This window comes from Galeopterus variegatus, unplaced genomic scaffold (genome assembly GCF_000696425.1).
Source record: "Galeopterus variegatus unplaced genomic scaffold, G_variegatus-3.0.2 Scaffold1919, whole genome shotgun sequence".
NCBI lineage: Eukaryota > Metazoa > Chordata > Mammalia > Dermoptera > Cynocephalidae > Galeopterus > Galeopterus variegatus.
Genome location: NW_007728030.1, coordinates 65,923 through 74,910, shown reverse-complemented (window position 1 = coordinate 74,910; position 8,988 = coordinate 65,923).

The window sequence follows — 8,988 nt, the reverse complement described above, 5'->3', positions numbered from 1 at the left end:
GGACGCGGAGGCTGCAGGGCCGCCCCCTCTGGCCGCTTCCACGTGACCACAGTGAGCGGGTCTCCCACGCCCACCCCGCCCACCCGCGATGGACGTGTCGCACGAGCCAGAAATCAACCCGTGTTGGTTGAGCCTCTGAGATTTGGAGGTGGTTCCTTTCTGCACCGCGATGCAGCTTCGCCTCTCCGATGCCACCTCTGAGACCCGCTTACTCCAGGCTGGGCCATTCCTTTGTGGGACTGGATTCCCAAGGGCCCCAACCCTGGGCTCCCTTCCCAGGACAGCTTTGGCACCAGGAGACGAGGAGTGGTTTTACACACCTGGAAATGGGGTGGCCGAAAGCCAGAACAAGTCCTTATCCAAATTTCAAATCCTGCCAAACCTGGTCTTGTTCCAGCTTTAATTCTGCTCTGGGTTATAATCACACCTGTACCTCCCTTGGCAGGGCCTGCCTGCTGGGGCAGTCGATACAGAGTCTCTACTACAGGGTGAAGTTCAGCAGCAGCAACTGAGCACCGCCCGTGTGCCAGGGACCGTGTCACCTCCAGGCGGTACAGCTCTCTGTCCTGAAGAGGTCCAGAGTCGGCTGGAAAGAACTCACAAAACGACCATCATAAAGAACGTGAGAGAATGAAAGAAATCGTATGACAGTCGTGTCCTGGGAGTCACAGTGGAAGGGGTGCTTGGACAAATGCACTCCCAAACTAGGGATTTGACATCACAGCACCTACCACTGGCTGGAACAGTTGCGTGCTAATGATCAACTCTGCTCCCCAGAGCTTCTCTCTTCCAGAAATCATCTGTTGCATTCATTTCGTTCACATCAGATACTAATCTTTGTCGCTCTATCTTCACTGTCAGAGCCCAGAATTCAGGGGTATGTTGGTTGGCCCCACAGGATACTTACAACAGTGTCTGGGATAGTCCAAGTGCACAGCCATGCTCCCTGCATGGGGAGATGCATGCTCAGAGACCCCAGGACTGCCTGGACTCCCTCTCTCCAGATGCAGCAAGGAAGGCTGCCCCACCTGCACGTGGGCTCCCTGCTTCCACCCTGCTTGCCCTGCTGGCCTGCCATGAAAGTGCCAAAGCAGCTTCTTCAAGTGCTTCCTTTTCTGGACCTGATCCAAGAAGCTTTTGGACACAGAGCAACTGTCACTCACTTTCTCAGCTTCCTCCTGAAGAGTGTCTATGTGTCAGAACACTGTTATTAGGGAATGTAAACATTGCAGACACACATGTACACATAAACACAACCTCCATTTGGTTGCTGTTCACTGTATATTGTTTGAGACGGACGTTGCTTTTCAGGGCACTCCATCCTTCTTTCCCCTGTAGGGTGTGGCGGATAGGATGTGTACAGGACGATGCAGGTGCTGGTTGGACAGAGGCCCAGAGGACATGGCCAGCATGATGGTGCAGTCTGGGCACACGGCCAAGGGCGAGGGGTGGTTGGAATCTGGCTTGTAGCTATGTCAGGGCTGCCCTCCTCCACTGTCCACTCCCCAAGTCAGGCAAGGGTGCCTTTGCAAATTCACACAAAGACACCTTCTAGATTAGTGGCTCTGGCTTGAGGATAGCAATTGCTGGACCCTCCCATTGAAATAGTTGCTGTGAAGAATCCCCAAGCTCTTTGCGCTCTGTCTTCCCTGTTTCACCTGAAAAACACAAACCAGGCCTCGCCCTTGACTTTTGAGGAACATGGAGGAATAAGAAAGGCAAACCCTGGAGGTGAGGCAGGTGCCACAGGCTAAGTAAAGAGGACAGCCGCAAGAACAGGGAGTAAGCAAGTCCTCCCAGGGGGATGGGGATGCTCCTTGTTTGGAAGAGCAGTGCATTCCTAGGACTGTGTAACATAAATACCACAGACTAGTGGCTTAAAAAACAAATGCATTTCCTCACAGTTCTGGATGCTGGAAATCCAAGATCATGTTGTCAGAAGGGTTGGGTTCCTTTGAGGCCCCTCCCCCTGGCTTGCAGGTGGCCACCCTCTTGCTGCCTCCTCACCTGGCTGTCCTCTGTGTGCCTGTGTCCTTAGTGTCTCCCTGAGTGTCCGATATCCTCCTCTCATAAGGACACAAGTCAAATTGGATTAGGAGATTTAGGAGCTGTGTACAGGTGCCTGGTTGACAAGGAGTGGACTTACGATGGTTAATTTTATGTGTAAACTTGATTGGGCCATCAGGTGCCCAGTTGTTTGGTCAAACATTATTCTAGATGTTTCTGGGAGGGTATTTCTGGATGAGGTTAACATTTGACTCTGTAGACTGAGGAAAGCACGTTGTACACCCTAATGTGGGGGGGCCTCCTCCAGTCAGTTGGAGGCCTGGATAGAACAAAGAGATCAAACTCCATCCATCACCTCCAGGGTAAAAGAGGATTCCCCCTGCCTGATAGCCTCCGAACTGAGACATTGATTTTTTTTCTTGCCCTTGGACTTGAACTAAAACAGCTCTTCCTGGGTCTCCAGCTTGTTGGCCTTCAGACTGGAACCACAGCATTGGCTCTCCTGGGTCTCCAGCTTGCCAGCTCCCCTGCAGATCTTGGGACTTGTCAGCATCCATAGTCATGTGAGCCAATTCCTTATAATTATATATGAGGGCCGGCCCGTGGCTCACTTGGGAGAGTGTGGTGCTGACAACCCCAAGTCAAGGGTTAAGATCTCCTTACTGGTCATCTTTTAAAATTAATTAATTAATTAAATTAAATAATAATTCTCATATATGCACACATGCACACACACATACACACATACCCTATTGGTTGTGTTTCTCTAGAGAACCCTGACATACTGATTTTGTTATGGGAAATTTAAAGGTCCCATCTCCAAATAAGAGAATACTTCTAAACATTTGTGGAAAAATAAAAGATAGCAGGACTCTTTCAATGAACTTTTTTTTTTTTTTTCTTTTTGGCAGCTGGCTGGTACAGGGATCCAAACCTGTGACCAAGTGAGCTAACCAGCCAGCCCCTCTGTGAGCTTTCTGAAGTACCGTCATATAGTCACATTCTGAGGTACCGGGGGTTAGGGCTTCAAAAGACGAATGTGGGGGACAAAATTCAGCCCTAACAGGCAGGCCTCCCGTGGAGGCTCAGATGGCCAGAGGAGCCCTGCTTTATCTGTGCCAGGCTGCTCCTCCTGCCCCTGCTGTCTGCCCTCCATCTCTACAGCACCTGATTAGACGCCGGGCAAGGCCTCCTGAGATGCCATTCCCTGATCCAAAATACGTTCCTTTGCCGGCGGAGTCTGTGGCTTACTTCTGGTAGCTGCTCTTCAAGCAGATGGTGGCCTTGCAGTGGAAGGGCCCAGGGTCACTTCCTGACCTTTGCTCACAAATGTCCTTGTGTATCACCTCCTTATGGGCCTTGACAGGGCAGCTGCTAAGGGGCAAAGCCAGGACTTTTATTCTAGGAGGCACAGCACAAGGAAGCATCCCGTGAATCGCTTTCTTGCTGAATGTTCTATTCCTGGACTTGCCGTTGAGAGGAATGTGGAGCCCTGCAGGCCAGGCTTGGGGAGGCCAACCTTGGCTTCCACTCCAGAAGGGCCTGCATTTGTGCATTTCACCACAAGTTGGCCTATAACGTGCCAGGGAAGCTTCGCAGCTCACTGTTTGCATTTGCCTGGCCTGTGGTGTGTTGGTCTGAGAGAGGACGACAGGGAGGAAAGCAGGGGCCAGGGAAGGTCTGCATGAGGGGGACGTAGAAGCTGAGACCCAGAGGGAGGAGGAGTAACCATACAAAAGGCGGGAAGAGCATGCCAGATGACAGGCAACGCCTTGGTCAAGAGGTGGGCTTTATTCTAAGTGTAGAGGGAAGCTGCTAGAGAGTGACACACTCTAAGGCACAGGGCACCTCCTCATGGGTGTCTGGAGTCCACCTCCACCCTCCATGTTAGCACTCATATGTGGGGCTCTCCTAGGCCCAGGAAACACATATTGCTTGAAACGCAAGATTGTTTAATACTTGGAAAGTAAAATCAGATTTGCCATTCTGAAGCACGAGCCCAAACCAGCCATTCCCCTGTCAGAAGCCTTCCATCGCTTGGCATTTGCCCTCAGAGTAAAGTCTAACTTCTTCCAGTGGCAATGGCGATGCCCCGTAAGTTGGCGCTGGCCCACCTGCCCAGTCTCGTTGCCCACCACGGCCCTGAGCCAGCTAATGTGGCCAACCAGCCTCCACTGCCCCCATGGACACTGCCACGGCTGCCTTTCACTCTCCACTGGGCCTGCTGCGAGCTCTCCCAAGGTCCAGCTCAGACAATACTCCAAGGAAGTTCTTCAGAAGCCCCAGTCCTCCTCCGCAGTGCCACACTATCCAGACCTCCCTCCATCCTGCCCTTCTTGTCTTAGGTTCCACTTCCATGGGTGTCCTGTAGCCTCGACCAGAGATGAAGCTCCTTGAAAGCGGGCATTGCCTCTTATCTTTGGCATCTCCTATAATGATGCGCAATCAAGATTGTACCATTAAACAAATGAGTGAAGGAATGCCATTTATAAAAGTAGCCTTCAAAGACACAAAGTATTATCCTAAAACCAGGATTAAAAGGACCCAAGAAGGGCCGGCCCGGTGGCGCACTGGGTTATCAGCACACATTTATCTTCTTAACAGTTCTGTAGTTCAGAACTCTGACGCAGGTCTCGGTGGGCTAAAATCAAGGTGTCAGCAGTGCTGTGTTCCTTCCCAGACACTCTAGGAGAGAATGTTTCCTTGCTTTTTCTAGCTTCTACAGACTACCCAAATTTCTTGTCTCATGGCCCCTCCCTCCATCTTTAAGGCTGGCAACATAGTGTCCCTCTCTGACTCCATCTTGCATTTTTAACGGTCCTATTGATTACATTGGGCACACCTGGAAAATCCAACACTCTCCCTATTTTAAAGTCAGCTGATCAGCAACCTTAATTCCCCTTTGCCATGTACCCTAATGTATTAATATGTTCTGGGGATTAGGGTGTGGACATCTTGAGGGCGGCATGATTCTGTCTGCCACACTCTAGGGTTCTCATGGAAGCCTCGGGCCCTGCAGACCAGGAAGGGCCCAGAGTCAGGAAGTAGCAAAGCAGAGAACTGCCCCTCTGCCCCTTTTTGGGCATCTCCTTCATTTTTTCTCTTGGCAGACCTGCCCTGCCTGCTCCTCAGCCTGCCTGGCGGAACACAGCCACCCCCAGCTTTCAAGCTTGTTAGGTTTAGACACATGAGAAGAATCTTTCATTTCTGAACTTCCAGGAGAGAATCTGGTTGGCCCAGCTTGGTCGGGTAACCCACCCCCCATCAGTTAGGGGGTCTGAGTACAAACAGCTGCCAGGCACCCACCTCCACGGATGGGAGGGCAGTTCCCAGAGAAGGGGTAGGTGGTCATAGCTCAAATGCTGAGCAGACACAACCCCGAACTTCAAGTGATGAAGCCCCTCTGCGAGGAGGGAGAAAGGACGAGGAAGACAAATGCCCATCCTCTATTTCTCCTGACCTCTTTTCGCTGACTTTTAGTTGACTGGGAAGATGGCACCAGAGCTGCCACTCTTTAGACTGTCATTTGGCTGGCTCAGGGGGCACTCACTTTTGCTTCTGGCCATACAGCAGCAGCTCGGCTGGCTCCAAAACACCAACCTGCAGCCTGCTTTAGCACGGGGACAGGGCCAGGCACAGAGAAAGCCCATGTGTGCACTACCATGCCTGCCTCAACTGCATGCGCAGCCACACTGTCAGAGCCCAGAGTTCTTGCACTTCTCTCTCTCTGCTCACTTGCTTGCTTGCTTGGTTTTTTGATTAAGACCCTGGAAAGCAGAGTGCAAACTGCTTTAGTACATTAAATTTCTAAAGCACAAGAAAGCTGCTATTTAAAACAATCTTTTTGTAAACGGTGGCCCTGGATTTGTTTGGTAGAGATTTTACCCAAGTTTCCCAAAAAGAAAGCACATCTTTTTTTTTTTAATTTGTATAATACTGCATAGGTTTTATTTTTTATTTTTTAAATTTTATTTTATTCTGTCAATATACAATGTGGTTGATTATTGTGGCCCTTTACTGAAACCTCCCTGCCCCCTCCCTCTCACCCCTCCCTCCCAACAACCTCATATCTGTTCACTTGTCGTATCAACTTCAAGGAATTGTGATTGTTGTGTCTTCTTCCCTCCCCCGCCAGTTTATTTTTGTATTTATTTATTTATTTTTAGCTCCCACCAATAAGTAAGAACATGTGGTATTTCTCTTTCTGTGCCTGACTCGTTTCACTTAATATAATTCTCTCTAGGTCCATCCATGTTGTTGCAAATGGCAGTATTTCATTCTTTTTTATAGCTGAGTAGTATTCCATTGTGTAGATATACCACATTTTCCATATCCACTCATCTGATGATGGACATTTGGGCTGGATCCAACTATTGTATTGTAAATAGTGCTGCAATGAACATTGGGGAACAGGTATACCTTCAACTTGATGATTTCCATTCCTCTGGGTATATTCCCAGCAGTGGGATAGCTTGGTCATATGGTAGATCTATCTGCAATTGTTTGGGGAACCTCCATATCATTTTCCATAGAGGCTGCACCATTTTGCAGTCCCACCAAAAATGTATGAGAGTTTCTTTTTCTCCGCAACCTTGCCAGCATTTATCATTCACAGTCTTTTGGATATTAGCTATCCTAACTGGGGTGAGATGGTATCTCAGTGTGGCTTTGATTTGCATTTCCCAAATGAAGCACATCTTTTTTGAAAGACAGTACTGTGCAGGTGGGCAGGGGCCCCTTTGGCGCTGACAGGGCTCTGCAGGGACACCCAAGCATTTCTGGCTCACCAGGCTTCAGGCTGCCTCTGCAACGGCCTGAAGCAAGGAAGGCAGCAGTAGCAGAAGTCACGGCAGGTCCATAAAGTTGAACTCCACCATAAAAAGCAAGCCAGAGACACAGTCCTAGAGCTTACAACTTGGCAAAAAGGAATCATATGAGGAAGTATTTAATTATAATTCCAGGAAGCACTTTGAAGAAAAACCACAGGGCACTACAACATTAGTAGGGGGACCAGAGCAAGTCTGGGGATCAGGAATGCCTTGACTGAGAGTGACCTTTGAGCTGAGATCTGTAGGAAGGGGGAGTTTATGGCAAGGGTGGGGGATTGCAGGGGAGAATGTTCCAAGTCAAGGTAACCGGATGGGCAAAGGGTTTCAGTGAGGGGAAGCCAGAGCGGTACATTACCAAGTGCAGCAGAGTGAGGTGGGCCAGAGTGGGCCAGGGCCACACCACGTAGGGCCTCACCAGCCTCATGAAGGACTTGGGAAATCACTGAAGGATTTTATAAGATCCCTCTGGCTCCAGTGTGAAGATCGTAGGGGTGTGAGAATGTAAAGGAAAGAAGACTCTCGGGAGCTCAAATACCCAGCCTAGATTCCCCCATGGAAGAAACGTTGAAGGTAGGCCTTCTGAGAGTGCAAGAGGCAGGGTCAACCCCACATACCCAGGGGGCAGACAGTCCCGTCTGTGACACACACTCACCTTCCAAGTGACTCACTCACTGACTAGAGGGTGGTGATGTCTCAGAAGGCAAGCCTGAATACTTTTCCTTAGCAGAATCATTGCTCAATTAATTACCTTCACCATCAGTACTGGAAATGATTGTGATGACTTTTGTGTGATGAAGCCCAGAGGTGCCTGGTCTTCCTGGGTGCCCTTTCTGGCCCTCCATTACTGCCCAGCCATCAGGGTTTAGGAGGCCCGGTTCTCACCTGCATGAACACGCTGCTGCCAGGAAGGCAAGTTGGGGCGGGAGTGCAGTGTGAGCAGGATCATGAAGACCACTTGGGTACTCAGGAAGGTGAAGGCCATGCGTCTGGAAAGAAAGTCAGAAGACTAAAAGCTCAACGCATGGGCAAAGTCAGTAAGGGGCCAGGATGGAGACTGGAAGAGGAGAGAGGCTAGGGGAGAGGGGTGCATTTCTAGGAAGTCTAGAAGAACCGGAGAAAGAGGTTTAGCTACAGAAAGAGAAATAGGCGGGGTGCTGGGATTGCCTCGCACTGAATCAGATCTGTATTAACCTTCTGCACAAACAAAAGAAGATGCTGGTCAATTATTTCAGCACTCCAAGAAATATTTAGTGAGGTGCCAGGTATTCTGCCCTAGGAATACAGATATGAACAAGAGTCATAGTCCCTGACTTTACAAAAATTTGAGTCTATTATGGAAAACAACACAGTCAAAAGAGCCAGTACGGGAGTAAAATAGTAAGGGATCACAAAACAGGAAAACCTAACACCACTTGCTGATCAGGAAGACTTCTGGGAAGCTAAGTCTAAGTGGAGACCTGAAAGAGGAATGCGAATCAGCCATCTGATGAGGGTGGGGAGAGGTTCAGGTGAATGAAAGTCATGGTGCACATAACAGCAAGGAGCTCCAGGTAGCCAGAGCGATACCATGAAGGGCGTGGCAAGCCACATTAGAGTTTATGCCCCATCCTGAGGGCAATCCACAGCTAGAGCACAAACTCCACACACCTGGTGTCTCCACATCCACAGCAACCACACAATGCTTGACACATAATAGGAGCTCAATAAACGATAGCTAGTGGCTGAAGGGATGGAGGGCAAGGATGAACTGTTGAGAAATTTTCTTAATTTTTAATGGTTCCTAAAATTGAAATGTCTATTAATTGTACAAAGCCTTTTGTTTCACATTAGAGATGAAAGGCCAAGCTTGCAATTGCTGGTTATGCTATCAAACTCACTAAGAGTAGTCAAAATATAAGCAAAACCAGCCTTCCTGTTTTGGGAAGAGTACTGGGAAAGGGCGAAGCAAGCAGAGTGTGGAAGGGAAATGCAGATAACTTCATCTTTGTCCAGAGCTGGAATTCTCTTCCCTTTGCTGAGAAAGTTCAAATAAAAGCTGTGCAGGACATTTGATGAGGTTTTCAGTTTAGTGTTAAATTCCTCTTATAAGGGAGCTCTTCCATCCCAGATAATTTTCCAGGTAAGGTAATTGCCTCTCAGATTTGAAGAGGAC